Raw genomic sequence first — 19,888 nt, forward strand, 5'->3', positions numbered from 1 at the left:
CACAAAGCCCAGTAGGGCAGAAGGGAAAACAACTTGGTTCTAAGAAAGAGAGTAACTCCATGTCGCCCCCGCTTGACTGCTGCGGGAACAACCACTAAACTAGGTCCTAGAAATGCAGGGAAAAGGTGGGATAACAAACTAGTCCACCAATCCCCGTTCCCAGAAATGTCTGCCTTGTTGCCCAATTGGATAAAAAAAAGGTGAGGGAAGAGCCAGTTGATAGACATTAATTTCGACCAATTATTACAGGAAAACCGAGCATGACGGGTGAATTCAACTATCAATCAGATTTCGGAGACGGATATGAAGGTGGAGCTTCGGGATTCCCTCGGTCTCTGGGTAGGCGGAGCTGAGAAGGAGAGAAAGATGGCGGAGTGAAGAACTGCCGCTCCCGCTGCGGCTGTGGCTGCGGCCGCGGCTGCGGGGAATCCTCGGAGGCCGAGGTGGGCCAGCCTTGGTCAACGGCGCACTAGTCTTGACAACTCAGGTAAGCGCGGGAGGAAGACGGATAAACGGTCACGGGTGCGTCCTCCGTAGGATACGGAATGGGTAGTGCCTGTTCTTCTCCCTGTCGGAGCCTCCCTGTTATCTAGGGGGCGAGAGGACCGGAGATCGGTCCCTTCATCCTGGGGAATGCCTCCTTCTCCAGTCCCCGTCTCGGCCGCCATTGGCCTGTTCCTGGGGGTCCCGTATTCCCTCCATCTCTACAACTTTCATTGGCTCTTTCCGGCAGCCCGCCCTCTAGGCTCGCCCATTGGCTGACAGCGCGGCCTCCTCGATCAGCCTCTCGTCCTTCTCATTGGCTTGCCCTTGCTGCCTTTGTGTTATCCCGGCTGTGCTTCCCTAATTGGGCAAAACTTGGGCGTGTTACGCATCCGCTTTTCCTGTTAGCCTTTGCGGCCTAGGCGCTGCATCCTTCATCTGGCTTGTTGATTTTAATTAAATTTTTTTCCTTCTGTCATTAGAATTCTAACCCTTTGCTCCTTTCTCTCCCCCTTTTCTCCTTACTCATTTTCTCATTTGGGGGGAGTCGCTTTGATCCTGACCCGCCCTCATTCCATTGACCTTGAGATTTGTCTTCCCCGAGAGGTTTCCCGGATGGGCTTTATTCTGGTTCTGTGCAAGGTGGACACTACCCAGGTTTCCCTTGGGTTCTTTTTGGGGAGGGCCTTTGCATGTCTTACTACTGAAGTCACTCCTGCCTCCGTTAACTTGAGCGTTCTGAAATTCACAACTAGATTATTGCCTCAGGGTCAAGAGAAGCCATATATAGAATCGGTCTCTAATGAGAGTGCTTTTGTCAAGAAACCTCCTTATGGAGTCATCTCCTGACACGTTGGATCAACAACAAAGTAGAGGGAGAGGCCAAAAACATTTTTAAGGGATTTGGTTGTATGTATGTTGTGCTATAAGTTGTTTTGCCATACTGAGAATTATTAGAATGTACTATATAACTTGGATTCAATTATAAAATGTAATTGAGGCAAAAATGAATTTATTATGTAACAATACTGTTCAGTAGCTCTTTGTAGTTATAACACCTCCCTTCTCCCATCCCACCATATAACTTCAGGGACTTTTACAGACTTTAGAAGGCAAAATATAGTTTTTCTAATTAAGTTTCATAAATATTTCTATATTATGTGCTTTAAATTCTAAACTCATGAACTTTAAGTCGTATACATTGTTGTTCCTGCCTTTTACAAAATAAATTTAATTTGATCCTCTTTCCCCCAGGGAGGAAGTTAGTGCAGTTCTCTTCACTGCAGATGAGAAAGCTGAGACTTAAATAAATTAGGGTGGGGTATGTGGTGAGAACATTGGACTTAATCACTTTAATTCCTTAATTCTTCAAGTCTTTAATTTCTTCCTCTATGAAGGCTGGTACTTTCACTCTTTGTCTCTGGATTCTTTTACCTATTCCACACAGATTCTTAGAAAAAGTCAGGTGCTGGAAAGGCTAAATTCTTTTTTAAATTCTCCCAGAGTTCTGATTAATCAGTATTAAGCTTTTTTTTTTTTAATTTAAGCCTTTTTATTTTCAAAACATACATAATTTTCAACATTCACCTTTGTGATACCTTGTATTTCAACTTTTTCCCCTTCCTTTCTCCCCACCTCCTCCTCTAGATGGCAAGTAATCCAATATGTTAAACATATGCAAATCTTCTATACATATTTCCAAAATTACTATGGTGCACAAAAAAAAAAAAAAAATCAGATAAAAGGAAAAAATGGAATAGAACAAAAATACAAGTAAATAAATAACAATTTTAAAAGGTGAAAATAATATGTTGTGATCCACATTCAGTTCCCACAGTTCTCTCAGGGTGCAGATGGCTTTCATCTCAATTGGCCTGAATCACCTTGCTGTTGAAAAGAGTCACGTCTGTCAGAATTGATCTGAATTCTTATTTGTTAATGGGTTTATGTCAAAGGAAATCTTATATAAGATAGGACTTATTAAAGCTTTTGTCTGTCAATCAAGAACTGTTTGAACATTTTATAATGTAAGGACATAGGATGTTTAGCCCAGTCCCTTGTATATAGTAATGTCTGTGTATGGAACTAAAGTATTTCTGATATTATGTGCTTAATAGTGTGGTTCTTGTTTCAGCATGGCCTTGAAATACTAGAAGAACCACATTTAGTTACCCTTAAGTCATTTCTATGCAGTTCTGTTTAGTTTTTGATTATAAGAAAGAATATCAATTTAGACCCTTTTAGAAGAAAGGAGGATTTAAAAGAAAGAAGGGAAATTTTCTGTCACAAATCTTTGATCATCATAAAGAGAGATTTTTTTTTAGCATCATTTATTTTTAGGTTTCCTTTTTTTTTTTAATTAAAGCTTTTTGTTTTCAAAACATATGCATAAATAATTTTCAGCATTCACCTTTGCAAAACCTTGGGTTCCAAATTTTTTTCCCTTCCTCCCTAAGATGGGAAGCAATCCAGTGTTAAACATGAGCAATTGTTCTATAAGCATTTCCACAATTACCATTTTAGCATCATTTTTTAGGTAAATTCATTTCAGGGTAAAAGAAAAAATAATTATCAAGCTGTGATTTTTTGTAGCATGTGATAAGGAAATTTTTAAAGTTAGATTGGTTCATTTTAATAGTCCTATACTGATTCATAAAGTACCCATGAAGGGTATATTAAAAGCCTTTGAAATAATGGAATTTTCATTTTTTCCTTATCCATAGGTTCCTCATACTAGGCAAAACAATTTTCCTACAATGTTTATGGTTGTCCTCATCTTGGAAGGAAAACAGAACCCAGAGCTCAGGATTTAGCTGGTAAGTAAAAGTTGAAGCATTATTCCAAATCCTTTCTTTTTTGAACAACCTCTTAATAATTCTCTGGACAGTTTGCCCTAAACAAGTAACAATTTGTAATGGGCAAGTAAAAAAAAAAAAAATGCAAATTTTATTTAATTTACTACCATAAAAGAGGTAAATTAGTTTAAAAAAAGTTATATAAATAAGTAAATTTTTAGTCTAAAAGACTGATTTAAAACTTTTCATAAGGATTTGTGTAGTGTAAATACCTTGAAATCAAAAGATCTTAGTTAATTCTTGGGGTCACTCTGGACAAATCATGTAACTCCTTAAAATGATCTAGCATGTAATCATTTACAAAATACTTTCGATCAAAACCCAGTGATATTGCAAATATTAGCATCCTTACTTTACAGATGAAGAAGTTTAGGAATTTAGGATTTTAGTAATTACATATGTGAATTTTAAGTTAGTTTATGTCCTGTAAAATAATTGTTATGTAATGTTTTCTTTGATGACCATGTATAGTATTATATAAAAACTTATCAGGAAATGCATCTGAAAGATTCCTAGTTCTTTGTCTTCCATATCAGTTATGTGATATCTTCTGAATTTATCATAGAAGGGAAATAATTTTTATGCTTAGAAATTTGACTTGAAATGTGAATTTTTTAAGGTTTCTGCCCAGTCTCCTAATCTAAGAAACAGGCATTATAACTACTCTACTATAGTTAATTCTATGATGTGAACATTATGTAGTATTAGAAAATTAATTTGAAAATTAAGAACCTATTACATGAGTTTCGTTTTTGGAAGAAGGGACCAAAAAATGAAAAAATAAACTGTTGAATTAAATCTAACTGAATTTATTACCCATATTCGGCACTTTATGTAAGAATTGGACTCTGAAAATAGAAAATTAAGGTTCTGTCATCTCTAAAAGTATGTATTTTAGAGAAGATGCTAACCTGCATTGATAGAAAAAATTCCTGTCAGCTCACAGTTCTGTTTAAAAAAATAATTATCCAAGTGATTTAAAAAGAAGCAAAGAGAAAGGAAAATGCATTTGTATAGCACCTGGTATATATCATGCACTCTACTGAGTGCTTTTTACAATATTTTATATGATCCTCATGACAACTGTGCTAAGCAGGTGCTTTTATTTATTATCTTCATTTTACAGTTGAGGAAACTAAGGCAAATAGATCAAATAATTTGTTAAGTCACACAACCAGTATGGATCTGTGTCCATATTCAAACTCACATTTTCTCGACTCCACACTCAGTGCTGTATACACTGTGCTTATGAAAGTCATTTTGCCCATTTTTTATATGTACCTTCCCTAGATTACAAATTTATGATGTGCAGAAACTGTTTTCTGTACAACCCTCTATGGTATCTAGCATATTACTACATGCACTTTTTTCATCAGTGCTTTGGGCAGCATTATGAAAGAGTATTACAAATTTGCAGTCTGCATTGTAGGGCAAGATACCTGCATTATTCTGGACAATGAATCATTCTTCTGTCACAAAAATAAAAACGTGGTTCTTAATTTCCTAAACAGGGTAGTGAGATTGCTTTTATCAGTTTTTACTGAAAAGTCCTGTTTTCCTTTTCTGCTAGTAAATCACATTTGCTAATGAAATGATCACTTTAATTTTATGTACGGGTGGCTTCAGAGCCTTGAAAGTGAAACATTGGACTTCAGCTTTATAGGGCATTTTATATCTATCCATATCTGAATGATAGTTCCTTCTCTTTAATACTATATAACATAGAATAGAAACTTATTTCTATCCTTTCTATTGAGTGCAAGCATTTAATAAGAGCTTGTGTAGAAAGCATTGTTTTAGATGCTGAAGGAAGTAAAGGTTCATGAATATAACATACTATTATGGCAGATAAGAAATGGAGGTAAATAATTTAATTGCAAAATGGAACCTAGGTATATAAGAAAAGTAGAGGGGAAAGATTATGAGATTTCTGAATGGGAGACATTTCTAGATGAGAAGATTTGATAAAAACTACATGAATTAAGTGATCCTTCAAAATGAATAGGATTTTAGCAGGTAGAGACTAAGGGAGAATAAAATTCTATACTTAGGACCTCCAGAAAGCATAGAATATGTATTATTTGACTGAAGAGTAGACTTTAGGAGGAGATAAGAGCTAAAGTTGGAAAATTAGATTGCTGTCAAGTGATGTGATGCTTTGAATGCCACTATGATTTTTAGCTACATATGAAGTAAGAGCAAGTTATAATTATGAATTATTTATTAGATAATTGTAATGCACTGAATTCTTTGCAGAACATAAAGATGTGTCCTGTTGAATTATTTAATTACTGAAACAGCAATGAGGAAGATTTTAGAGATTATACAAGAGTGAAGATAATTATATCATTTCTGGGAAGAGCCTATGCTATTAATTAGGTTGATTCTTGAAAGCATCATCTATAGAAAAAGAAACATTAGTTTTCTTCTTACGCCAAATTTTCATTAGAGATCTTTTATAGTATAGGGGTAATAAATGTCTAGTTTGCTTCAGAAACCATTTGCAACCTATTTTCATTGACCAGAAACAAAAACAGTATAGGAAGAAAAGTCAGAGGAAAATACTTTCTTCTTTTATGTTTTCTTTACCTTCCAGTTTTATCCATTCTGCCACTTATTTAAAAAAAAAAAAAAAAAAAAAAAACCTAACTGCAGCATTACTATGTTTTCATTTCCTCTTCTGCGTTTGTATAATCTGAGAAAAAGTATTTGCTAATTCTTCAGAGGAAGATAACCTTTCTTTAAAGTAGAGTTAAGAGTAGAACATAGAACTGAAGATTACAGAAAAACTAATTTTAACCTCTTGTCCGTAAAGGATTTTTGCTGATGAAGCTAAGGCTAGGGAGTAAAGACAATGTCATACATATGACTCAAACTATAGTTTGTAAAAATTGACCAGAGGTGTTTACATAAAGCATAATGAAGAAATGGAAATAGATCTCTCTAGAAATCAATATTGTAGCCTGTTAAGTTACCTCATAAAAATTTAAGCAAATAAGTGATTAACAAAATAAATGATGATCTACAAAGATTAAAGGGTTTAAAGTGATTTTTGGAAACTGGAATTCTTGATTGGGAACTGTCAGTATGAAAAGCCTATTTTGATGTGGCATGTATCACTGCAAACTGTTGTTCGTAACTCTGAATGACAGTGTGCCAGAGAAAAAAAATTCTTCTACATACAGCCTTTGTACAATTTGACCTCATTTCAGAGAACTCTTTAGGAGTTATATGTCCCCGTCTTCTCCTTCCTATCTTCTTTCACAGTAAGAATTTCCCTACCTAAAAAAATGTCTCTAAGTCTCTTCTCCCGGTTTTCAACAATTAATTTTCTAATATTAGTAGCTACCAGCTTCTATTTTTTTCTGCTTTTAAAGAATCCTCATTAGATATATTTTTTCTTTGTCTTACAGGTTCTTTAGAAGAAGAAAAAAGATTTCATTTGCATCATTATGTAGGTATCTCTGGATTTAATTTTGGGGAAATCTTAATAATAAATTAGTAACAAATCAATGATTCAGCTTTCAGGCTCAGTCTTATCCTCTTTCCATTTCATTGAATGACCCAGAATAAGTCCTTTTCAATGTCTTTATTTCCCCATGTGTACAATGAGGATAATAATTTTTACTTGCTTACATCATCAAGCTGTTGTGGGAATTAATGAGGTTATGTCTTTGAAATGGAATTTCTCAGGGGTGTAGTACTAAGCAGACACATAATAATTAACAGTTAATAATCATTTTATAACTCAGTGTTTTTGTACTTTAACTAGATACCAATGTCATTCTCGTTTATTTATGAATAAATAGGCTGTTTGAACCATTTCTTGTAAATTGTCAATTTTGCACACAGGGGTGTGACTACTATTCTTTGCATAACTCCTACTGATAACACAAAATGAAATATGAAATGTAATGTTTTTCAGTATCAAGTCCTATGTCTTAAGACTTTCATGAGTTTCCTATATAAAAGTAGAATTACATTATACCACTGAAAGTTGATGACAATCATTTCTCTTTTCTCTTATCCTCAGTAGTCATGGTTTAGATAGTTTTTCTTTTGGAGAATAGTCTTTGTTTGCAAATGCTTATGTTGTTTGTATTTCATATGTAGCTGAGTGTAAAAGCTGGAAGTTTCGGTTTGAAAATCAGAATCAGACAGCAAGAAATTACAGACTGTCATGACAAAATGCTGTCAAGAACCACAGAAAACAGTAGCAAATTGCATCTTACAGAAAGGATTTAGTCTCTTCTGCCTGTAGGAATGTTTCACAGTGTAGATGAAAAAAAAAAAGGAAACCAGCTTTTGTAGGCTTTGAATTAGTCCAAGAAAGCTCTGGCTAATGAAACAGGCTTGCTAAACAGAAGTGATCAGTCCTTTCAACTACCGGGTTGTCAACATCCCAAAGGTTGCCAAGAATATTCACCTAGCCTGCTCTTTTATTTATTTATTTATTTATTTAATAAATATCTCATCGGTGCTTCTTGCGGGATTTGCACATTTTCCCTGATGGGGCTTCTATAATTATCAGAGTTTCTCTCCCTAGACTTTTATAGCAGGTTTCAGTGGAGAGATTTGTAATAGTCGAAAAATCAGATAGAGGCAATTAGGGGCTTCAGGGGGTAGAGCACTAGACCCAGAATTAGGAAGACCTGACTTCAGATCTGGCCTTAGACCAGAGGTCCTCAAACTTTTTAAATAGGGGGCCAGTTCACTGTTCCTCAGACTGTTGGAGGGCCAGACTATAGTAAAAACAAAAACTTTGTTTTGTGGGCCTTTAAATAAAGAAACTTCATAACCCTGAGTGAGGGGGAACTCAGCTGCTGCATCTGGCCCGCAGGCTGTAGTTTGAGGACCCCTGTCTTAAACGCTTGCTAGCTGTATGACCCTGCTCAAATGACTTAACCCTGTTTGCCTTAATTCTATGGAGAAGGAAATGGGGATCAACACAAGAAAGGCCTAAATAGGTCATAAGAAATTAGACATGACTCAATAAAGACCAAATAGGGGTTATTAAAATTAACTAACTAATTAAGATCATAGTTATAGTTTTGTCATTTACATTTCGAAATCTCCCTTTCAAACCTCTTAGACTCAAACTCCCTTTTCTGGGCTCTGCTTGCCCTATATCTGTAATGCTTCTGTCACTAACAAAAAGAAAAGCCTCATATATACCAAAAGTAAAGGAGGACTTTTGTCCTGAAGCACTTCATACAATGTCTAGCAAATAGTAGACACTTAAGTTTTTGTTGATTTTCTTATTTTACAGGATCAGAAAACTGGGAACAAATCACATGGCCTTTGACTGGGGAATGAATAAATGGGTGTGGGTCAAAATATTACTGTGTATAATGGATATGATAAATGCAGAGAAGCAAGGGGAGACTTAAATGAAGTCACATAAAGTGAAGTAAATAAAACCAGGGAACAATATATTACCATAACATTGATTGTGGGAAGAATAGCAGTTAAGCCTGGCTTTTAGAGAAGGTCCACCCCACCTATAGTACAGGCCAGGAGAAGGAATGGATTGGGGCAGGGTATGAATGCACACACTGTTAGCTTTTCTCATATGCTGGTTTTTCTGAATTTTCTTTGTTATGAGGGGTAGTTTACTGGAAGGAGAGAGGATCCATTGGGAAATGTAAGGAATATTTTTTTAAAGTTATTCGATTAAAAAAGAAAGTATTAATCTGGGAAGCATTTTTGCTTTTGTATTCCCAGGGAACTGGTACACTCCCAGGTGTTTACTAAATTTCTTTAATTCTTTTTTCTGCCTTTTTACAGTAATTAATGTGCCTGTCTAATGAAATTTGTTAAGTGCTAATCATGTACCACATACTGTGCTAGGTTTTGGGATACAAAAATCAGAAGTGAGAAGAGCACATTTGGGAGGCTATTGGGAGGTAGGAATAAAGTAAAAAACTAAAAAGAAATCACTCTTGCTCTTAAGGAGTAAACAAGGAATTTACATTAGGATGTAGGAAAGTAAAAATACAGATTATATAAGGATGTAATTGTTAGGTGATATTTATGTGCAAAGTACTTTTATACAATTACTCTAGTAGACAAATTTGTCTATTGTCTTAATCAAAGCTAAAGAACTTCAGCAGAAATATAAATAAAACTCTGTCTAGTGAACCTTTTGTAACTGACCTGCGGCTTTGTCTTTGACTGTATCACATTTAAATCACCTTAAAGGTAGTTTCAAATGTTATGCATGAGATAGAGAAATGTTGTTGCCAGAGGAAGACATAAAATAAATTAGCATGTGTTTCATAGATTCAGGAATTAAATAAGTTTATGTCTTTGGAGAATAGTAACCATATTTTTTTTTTCTTGGACTTTGTTAAGAATATGATATTCTCATTATTTTCTGATTTGCAGCTGAACCAGAATAGAATCTTAGATTCTTAGCAGTATTTTCATTCAAACCTCTACCTAATGTAGGTGTTTTCTATCATCCTTTCTTTGTAACCAAGCTTCGTCATTGTAATTTTACAGCATTCAATCTTGTTTGCTTTGTTCTTACCATTTAGATTGTTGTTGTGATTATCCATATTGTTTTGCCAGTTCTGTAATTCATGCACGAATGGGATCCTTGTTGGAAGTATGAAATGGAAGTGCGTAGACTTTTATATTTACATTCTATAGCATACTGATATTATCTTTAAACCCACCTAATTGATGGAAAGATGCATGGAAAGGAATTTCATCGCTTATTTTTTATCAACATTTTAAAAGCATTGAATTTGGTAAATTAAAAAAAGCACAGCCTTAAAACCAACTACCAACAAGTTTTCTCTTATGCATTTGTAAAGATTGAAGGATTATAGATGCAGAGCTTAAAGACACCCTGTGGTCAAATTTGCTTCCATCCCCCCTTCATTTTGCAGAAGACAAGATTTGAACTTGGAGAAGTTGTGATTTGTCCAAGGTCACACAGGTAGTAATTGACTGAGATAGGAATTAAATGGAAGTTCTCTGCTCTAAATCCAGTACTCTTTGTATTACACCATGCTGTTTTCATCAATTCTATAAATTCCTTGAAAGATATAATAGTATTATTAGATGATCCTCTTATTATAAATATTAAACCAGACATAAAACAGGAAGATAATAAACTCTTCCAAAGTGTTTTCTGCTGTCATGGAGGACATTTTATAACAGAGGGTAGATTGCCTGTAGATATTAAGGTTTTCATAACAAATAACATTGTTATGATTATAACTTTAAAATGTTGAAAGTCTTAAATTACAAACACTTGAGTTCAATCTAATATCCATATAGGGAAACAAAAAATGGGAACAGTATTTGTTGCCTCATAGAGTAGATTAGATTGTAGAACTGGCCCATTGATACCCAGCATATCTAGCTAGACAGTGAGTAGTTGGGCCTAAAAATAAGAAGAGAGTTTTACATTTGAGAACTTATTAATGCTATGTCTGTAAATGTATGGATATTTTCTGTAAGTGCTTAGCTGCTTTTTCAGAAGAAACACTTTATGCTTACGATTTTGCCAGTATTTATTTTTTTCTGATTGAACATTTTAAACCATATGTTATAGATAGATAGATTGACTGATAGATATAGACATATATATGTTTTTGGTTAGAGAAATAAACCTTTTCAGTGAAATAAGCTCAAGCAGAAATAACTATCCTAATCCTATTTTTCTTTTTCTGTTTTTAGATCCTTCACTGTTTTCTCAGGTGATCCTGCTTTTTTTTACTTAACTGCAGTCCTTGGTCTTGACATTTGGATCTATCTCCTCTCTACTTGAACTCCATGAACCAGAATGGAAAAGATAACTTCACATCATGTTCCACTTCTCAAATCCAGCACATTTAGCTTTGTTAGGTGGCTTTCCCCAGGGTGCCATCTGTCAATTACACCAGGAAAAAAGAAGTGATTGATGTTTGGTATGCAGCAACTGTTTGCTTAGATGAAAGAAGGGATTTTTTTCCTCCCATATAGAAGCATAATATTTAGATTGGTGCCAGGTCCTTAGATGGTGATATTTGTGAGTTCTTTGCCTAAGAACTCAAAATGTCTGCAGGGGCCACTTGTATCCTGTTTGAATTAGTATAGAATTACATGTATACATAATTAGAACAAGATATCTTTTATTTCAATATGGAAAGTTCATTTTGGAAACTAAAAACAATGTGTCTGAATCCTAATTAATTCCATCACATAGATTTCTTAATCCAGAACAAAGGGCCAGCTTTGTAGATACCCATGTGACATGGTAAGTAAAGCAGCTTATGTATAGTATACTAGATTTTTTTTTTTTTTTTTTTTTAACGTATGTGAAGAAAATATCATGTTCTTTGAACAAATATATTTCTGGAAGAGTATGTCCACATTTATCAGTGAGAAGAAAGATTTCTTCCTAAGAAACAAAGCCTGGCTGCATTGCCTGTTCCCTAGGTAACATTTGACTTCATACCATTAAGATGTTTTTTTCCATTTTCACAAAAAAAGGAGCAGGTTGTTCACAAGCATGCTCCATGAATGCATTCCTGGATCCGTTGGAGAAAACAGATTTCATTGACTTTTGATTAAACAAAGAACAAAAAATTTTGATCTTACCAAGAATTAAGGCTGTCTTATGGATACTTGATTTGCTGTCACCTTTCTTCTTTGTGGAATTTTAGTTTTCATCCTGCTGTTGCCAAGAGTGAACTGGAACAAGGAGTCTGCCTCTGTATACTTATAATACCAGATCAAATTTGTGGTTGGCTATGAATATAGCAGAATGGAAAAAGAGTGGGAGTAGGAAAGAATTTTCCCATGTAACTTCACCTTGAAAGACAAAAAGCTTAAATACTTTTTGTAGCTCCATTTGCATGACATATCCTATATTATCATCCCTTTCAGTGTCAGTGGGAACATAATCCTTCAAATCAGATGACTCTAAGAGAAATTTCCATGAGTGAAAACTGAAGCATCTTATAGGAAGATGGGCTGCATAATAATGTTCATCAACTTTGGCTTGAGGCAGAGGTCTTGGAGAATTTTAGGGATTCCATTCCCATTTGCACGTCTTCCCCCCCAACCCCACCCCCCCCCCAAAAAAATCCACAAACATAGTTTTATATCTAGATCAAGCACTGCATATGGCATAGCTTATTTTCCTCTGGGGAAAAAAAATGCTTCCCTTGGCAGCTGAAATCCTTCCTTGCTCCTGAGAAGTACAAAGCAGAGTTTGGGATGAGGCATTACTAGTTCAAGAGAAGATCACTCTTTTATTTGTGATGTTACATGACTAGAGAAATCAGTCATGAAACTTTCCAGATAGTAAGACTCTATGTTACATCTTTGAGTTTCTGGGAATGTGCTCATCCAGAACCTTGGTATGATGCTAAAAGTAAAGACTCTGGATTCAGGATTGGGTCTGCACAAGTGGAAGTTTGTTAAAGATGAGGATTGTCAAAATGGAATATGAATTAGTAGGTCTTAACCAATGGGAATTGAAATCTAAATCAAAATGTCTTTTAGGAGGAAAAAAAGATGTGAATAAAGTATGATTTTATAAGGGCAATAGTTGAAATTGGCTAGCAGTAAAATACAGCATTCTCAAAGTCCTAGTGTAGTTAAGCTTTAGTAGCTTAAAATTACACTGAGACTTTTGGGATACTCTGAATAGGTGGTAGTCATGCCTTTTGAAAGTTCTATGTTTGCATTAATTAAAAATCTTTCAATTCAGTCAGGCAGACCTCCCAGTCATTTGTTTATATTTTTATTCATTACTATTCTGCAAAGGTAAAGGTCAGTGTTATTGGAGAAACTCCTTACTAAAGGGGTATTGGTGCCACCAAGATGTTGAGAAAGACTGTAAATCTTGGTTCTCTGCCCTTCCCTTTAATGTCTTGTTATTGGTAGCCTTTCTGGCAAGATCTGCTGGCAGGCAGCAGGGCCAACCTATTCTCTTTACGTCTTCTGTCAAACTTGCAACAGATCTGCTCTGGCCCATTGGTGCTTTTGGCATCAGATCTACTACTTTAGATTCCTTAGAGTTTTCTGAATCCATAGCCAATAACTTAACTGTTTAGTGTTTCCCTTAAATATATGCCTGCCTTATTTACAACTGTCAAAAAATCTTGTTACAACTAAAATTTGTTTCATGATCGGTTGTTTCAGCCTTATATTCCCTTAAGACACCTTTTGTGTTTTTTTTTTCTATCTGTCTTTCTACAATTTCCTTCCTGGCTGTGGTTTTAGGCAGTGCTGTCTATGACCTCTTGCTATACTCTCTATTTTTCCAGTCCTTCTTGTTGAGTGGGAATTTTCCTTTTTGAAAAGTTAAAACAAATAAACAAGGGACATGTGCAATAATTACATATATATGTGTGCATATATATATGTATGTATATATATATATATATTTTTTTTTTTTTTAATACTTGTGGACAAAATAATGTTACAAGTTGTTTGAGAACAACAAAATCACCAATGTCTTCCATTTTGATAATATGTATAGTTTCAAAAGCATTAATGCTTTGTAGGAAAATGTAGTGCCATGTTAGGGGCCAGTGCATGAGCCTAGTAGTAATTTTAAAATTAAAAGTGATGAATTCTTTATATTAATAATCAATAGTATAACAAAAAATGGAAAATGTAAAAATTTCCCTTTTTGTGTAAAAGTTCTGAACCTGTATCTTCTCCCTGGGGGGAAAGTGACAGACTAAAAGGACTAGTTTAGAAATAGAATTATTCTGGATTGGAGGCCTTGAATATGTGTGGGGATGTTTCAGCTTCACATAATATTGCATATTCTAAACCTGATGTAATTGACTGTATCCAATCTATACCACAAACTTAAACTCTGGATGACACCTCCGTTTCCCCTCCAACATTGTGATCCTGGCTTATGCTTCTTGTGTAGGTGAGATTATCCCCATGTCCCTGTATATCTTCTAGCTTAATCCTGTTTGATTTCTGTATGTAGACTTTCTCTGTATCCAGGGACCACAGTACAATTTATATATCTTAATTGGATACTCTTATCTGCCTTACATGAGATGCTCTGTCAACTCAAGGGTAGCATGTAGACTGTTTCACATTTCCTATCTGCACGTCACTGTCTCTGGATTGTGCAGAGAAATCTTTGTAAATATTAGAATCAAAGTATTTGTTTTAGGTTGTCCTCACTTTTCAAATACATTTTATTATTTTTGATGTGGTTTTCTTGCTACTTCTCTTGCTTGATTTGCATTTTGAAAATTGGACGTGTAGTCAGAAATTTAATAAGTTACCTTGTAGTGAGAAGTAAAAGAGTATTTCTTGTGTTTGCAGTATGCAGTTTAAGGATGTAACTTTCAAACTTGTACATGTCCTCTTTTTCCTACCTTTCCAGAAGAAGTAGTTTTGCCACTCATAGGCTAGTTCATCTTTCTCTGATAAAGCAATTCCTGTCTGTAAATGACTTCTTTGAGAAATTGGAGGTGATTTTCCTGAAATTTCTTCAAATAATGATTTGAATCCAAAAACCTCAGATAATCCAGATTTTATAAAATATAGACTCTACAAATATGTGATAAGTGTACAACACTGCATGAGAAAACAACTTTGAGTAAGTAGGCCCCTTTGTAGCAGTTCTCTAGGGACAAGGTTCAGGTTCTCTTAGTCTAGACTCAAATAGTTATACCTTTGATTCAAATAGTATAGTGCTTAGGAGAATCAGTTTTTTAAAAAATACCTCTGAAACTGGAATGCAAAATAGCACAGTATGCAGGGGAAATGCCCCTGATGCAAACAAAGCCATAAAATAATAATTTTAAAAGGATAAGATTTTAGTAGCAATAACTATTTTGCATGTACTAATAACTAACTTGAATTAGCAAACATGTAAAGTAAGTTACCACCCAAGTTTGTGGTGTGTGGTGCTCAGTCCTTGACAGAGCTGCATGAAAGAAAACATGTTTTAGGTAGATGACATCTATAAAAGAGAGGGATATGTGTGCGTGTGTGGGTGTGGGTGTGCATGTGTATGTACACACTAGAGAAAGATTTCATTATGTGAGACTGAAAACCCTATTTGTTTCCCCAAGTAATTGAAGTGAGCTTTTTCTGGGAAACAAATTGGAATCTCACCAGTGCATTCCAAGTAGCTTTTCTACTTGAGATTTTACTTTGAGGATAACTCCTCCATGACAGATTTTTTTTTCTTTCTTCTTTGGTTTCTTAAATTCATTCTCTTTTTTTTTTTTTTTTAGGATTAAGAAAACAACTTAAATTTGATATTTGCATTTTCTATATTTGTGGTTAAGAAAGCTCTTAGTGTTACACTTGTGAGAAAGACTTTATGTGTGTGAATTTGTTTTTCTTTGTTTTTAACCATATTTTTAATGGAGGAGTGGCCAGAGTCTCTGGCAGTTTGTCCTCTAATGTGGAAAACTGTTCCACTTCCCAGCACACCATCCCAATTCAGGAGCCAAGATAGAGTAGTGAGACCAAGTAAATTTTTCTGTTGTCTCATACCATCTGTCTATATGGATAATTCATCCTGGCCATTTAGCGCCTAAAAAATAATTACATTTCTATATAAGCTGGTTATAAATCCCTTGGTTCATGATGTTTAATTATATGCCTGTATGTGAACCTGGGGAGGGGAGGGGGAAGGCAAGAAAGTCATGCCTCTTGATCTGATATTCTTTCTTATTTGCTGATCCCCAAAGGTAAGACAACAACTAAATGTAAAGTAACCAACATGTCTCAACCCACCAGAGGAATGCACCCCCTTGGCTTCCTCTTGTTCTTTAGTGTGCCCCATGGTGTCACACATTGGAACAGGCAAACAATTTTCAGATATCTGGCTTGGTCACAGGTGTACATTTATGCTAGATAAAGGACTTTATAGAACAGCCACATTAATTGTGAATCTAAATGCTGTAATTGACCAGATACATCCAGTGCAAGGATGGTATCCAGATAAGCATCTTACATTCAAGGGTGTAAGCATTACCTTTGCGTGGAGACATCACACTGATGGGTGAACTCTAATTAAATATGAAGTGTGATCATATGGTACTCCAGGCACTATGCAAAATGGGATGAGGTCTTTGCCCTTGAGGAGTTTACATTCTCTTGGTGCTGCTGGTAAAGGCAAATAGCTTCCTTTGTTTAGAACTTGTTGGGCTGTTAAAATAACCTTGGCCCAAAAGATTGCTTGTTAAAATAGTTTTTAGAAGCAGAGAGCTACACCAAATTTTAAGGCATTGGAAATTTAACTAGTTTATATTGTACTAGCTATGCTATTAATCTTTCCAGAATGTATGTGGAGCAGGAGGATAAGGAATACTATATAAGTAATTTCTTTCAGCATTAGTAAAAGAAACCACTTTACCGAATAGGTTCTCCACAACATACTACCTTTTCCTTTTGTGGTATCATACCCATCACAAAGTTGGCCAGGAAAATCCCTAACAAATATAAAATTGCATATTTACTTTTCTTAATAGTGGCTATTATTTCTGCTGCCATATCATTTCCACCTTTAAGGGATTGGATTTGTATCCCAGTCTCCCTTGTACCAGTGTGAAATGATCCTGAATTTTACTTTTTTATTTGTTGGTAGTTTTGTAATTCCATTCAGAAGCATCATAGGAATAGACATGTAGAGAACTTGATTAATACTGTCTTCCCAAAGGTTTCTCAGTTTTCTCCCTTTCAGTTACAGTATTTCAAAGAAAATTAATTGCATGTATATCAGCTAAATCCTATGATGCCTCTGAATCAAGAAGTTTTGTTTGTTTTGCATGTTTATCAAATATGGGCCTGATTGAGGGACCCAAATGCATGATGACCATAAAAGTAACAGTGGCACAAAGCCCATAATCCCCATTTTGTAGAGCTAGAATTCTAATATGCATGATTTAAAATGCTTAGTGTCATATAATTACTAGAAAACTGATATATGCATTTATATATAACAAAGCAATAGTAACTATTAATAGCTTGAATTTACTGCTTGAAAACTCAGTTCTTGTGTGGTTTGCCTCCCATCAGTAAAGGGAGGGTGGGTAGAGAATAAACAGGGATAGCAGCATGACACTCCAGCTGTTTAGAAGAGGATTTATATTAGCCCCCAAAGCATGTTTTTTAAAATAACGGGACAAACTAAGAAGAAGCATGTGGTGTTGATGAATGATTTTTTAGTTATCTCAACTGTAGCAATCAAAAAGGTGCAGAGTTTCAGGAGTGAGTGGGTGAGGCCCAACTGTAGTATAGAAAGTAATAACTGGGTCTATTTTTAAAAAGGCAAAAGTGGCCTGAGTGTAAGCCCAGTAAAACTAGTACTTTGAAGGTGAATGATATCAATGAGCACAGTGCACGTATTTCAGGTGTTGAGTAGCTTTTTAATACAGTATTTTTAGGTAATTTTAGCCACTTAAAGACAACTGTACTGAATTGTAACGGTGTCAATTAGCAATAATAATGGCTCCCTGCAACAAAGGATACTGTTCCATTTTGCAGGATTCACCTGAAAATATTGTTACATCTTTGTTTAGTTGTTATATTGATATATTTTTGAATTTATGTAACTTGAAATAGGTTTTTAGAGCCAAAGATACAAAATTATTTAGCCCTGATGATCTGGTCAGTTAGACTCCATAAAGAATTCTTGTCCCTTAAGATGAATTTATGTGCATCCTTATTTCATTAAATAGATTTACCATTAACTTCCTCATTTAGGGAGAAAAAAAGCAAATGCTCTTCAATTCACTGTAATACTTAAGAATGTTGGGGACTAAAGATTCTTATGGAGCTTTTGGAGTAACTTGACCGAAGCATGTGTGATTATAGCAAACAGGAACTAATACATGACAAAGAAGTAATAAGAAGCTGCTTCCCGCAGAGGTTTTCCTTAAGTTAGTATAACCTCACTGTAATTGTAGGGCTTATCTTGGCACTGTTGGAAAAACTCTCATCTTCCAAGTTAAAGGATAAAAATAACCTTCAAATAGGCCAGAGTTGAACCACTTAGTTCATACTTAGCAAGTTTGTTCCTAACACACATTGGAAAGATGAGCTTTACTAAGCCTCTTTACAGTTTTTCTCTAGCCACTTATTGATAGAACATCTGTGAAACCAACTAGGGAAATTAATTGTTAATTGTTTTTGGTTTAAGAATACATTAACCATCAATCTTCAACTCCTCTAAAAGGGAGTTATAAATACTCTTATATGCAACTCTTTTTATCTTAAAATACATCAAGAAATTCAAACTTTAAGAATTATTCTTTAAAAGCAAAAACTCATAAACAGAAAGCCTTCCTTGTAAAGATATTTTTCTTTGAAAATAAAGGTGTCAATATGCTGCGCCACTGTTGGAATGTTAGGTTTTATTTTTTCCATCATGGGGTGAAATATCCAAAATAAATAAATTGGAATAGTGTATGATAATTTTCTGTAACTGTACTATTCTTGAATCTGCTTTTAAGTTGTATGTAAAATAAAACAATGTGACATTAAATTAGGAAGACCCAATACTCACTTTTATTCTATGTATTGATTTTCTTTAGTGCAGGAAAGATTGTTTACTTACTGTATGCACATGCAGCACTGTAATCTCTATTCCATTGCACAGTTATACTTTATGAGGTAATATTGTTAGAATTTCTTGTTGTATATACCTGAAATTTTGCAGACCGCAGCTTGCTGTTATATCTATGCATCTTTGGGATTTTGAAGAAGAGATTTTATTCTTTTGATGGTATAATGAGAAACTTTTTTAAACCATACATTGGAAACTCTGCAACTCTGTATAAAATTTTTGGGCTTTGTTTTTGGTTTTTAGCAATAAAGCAGCATGAGCTGAGAATGCACTGAAACTTGACTCTGTTATTTGTTACAAAGAGTGAATGGTAATTCTACAAATGATTGTGAAAATGAGTTGGGAGCTTTAGGAAATGAAAAAATCAAAAGAGGGTTTCTAAGGAACAAAATAACTCATGGATGAGTTCTATTCCATATGAATGAAATATATTTACAAACAGATCTTGTCTCTCCCCTCTCCCATGCCTCACTCTTTAAATTTCCCCAATAAACATCCCCTAGGATGTGAAAGATTCCAACATCCTAGTTGCCAAGGCTTATCCATCTCTGGCCGATTTGCTATACCTCATATTTCCAATCTATTGGGGGGTTTTGTGTGTTTTTCATGTTACCAATTTTATTTTCTGTATTTCATGTTATGGATTATTTCTTGGTCACTGTTAGGAAAAGTACATATTATCAGAATCAGTATTACCCCAGGCAAGACAAATCATTTCTATTTGCCTCAATTTTTTTTTAAGTTTTTTTTATTTACAAAACATGCATGGGTAATTTTTCAACACTGACCCTTGCAAAACCTATCTGTTCCAAAATTTCCTTACTTCTCCCCACTCCTTCCCCTAGATTGCTGGTAGTCCAAAACATGTTAAATATGTTAAAAGTATATGTTAAATCCAATATATATACATATTTATACAGTTATCTTGCTGCACAAGAAAAATCAGATCTAGAAAGAAAAAAAAAAAAACCAAAAGAAAAACAAAATG

General features: G+C 34.7%; 1 long non-coding RNA gene across 1 annotated transcript; it reads left to right on the forward strand.

Moving 5' to 3' along the window:
• Positions 1 to 50: 50 nt before the first annotated feature.
• On the forward strand, positions 51 to 19,177 carry LOC100926175. The gene is made up of 5 exons (XR_004231955.1): positions 51 to 125; positions 250 to 487; positions 3,207 to 3,299; positions 6,752 to 6,792; positions 11,031 to 19,177. It is a non-coding gene; the product is annotated as an uncharacterized LOC100926175 (long non-coding RNA).
• Positions 19,178 to 19,888: the final 711 nt, after the last annotated feature.

Source organism: Sarcophilus harrisii, chromosome 2, assembly GCF_902635505.1.
Source record: "Sarcophilus harrisii chromosome 2, mSarHar1.11, whole genome shotgun sequence".
Taxonomy (NCBI): domain Eukaryota; kingdom Metazoa; phylum Chordata; class Mammalia; order Dasyuromorphia; family Dasyuridae; genus Sarcophilus; species Sarcophilus harrisii.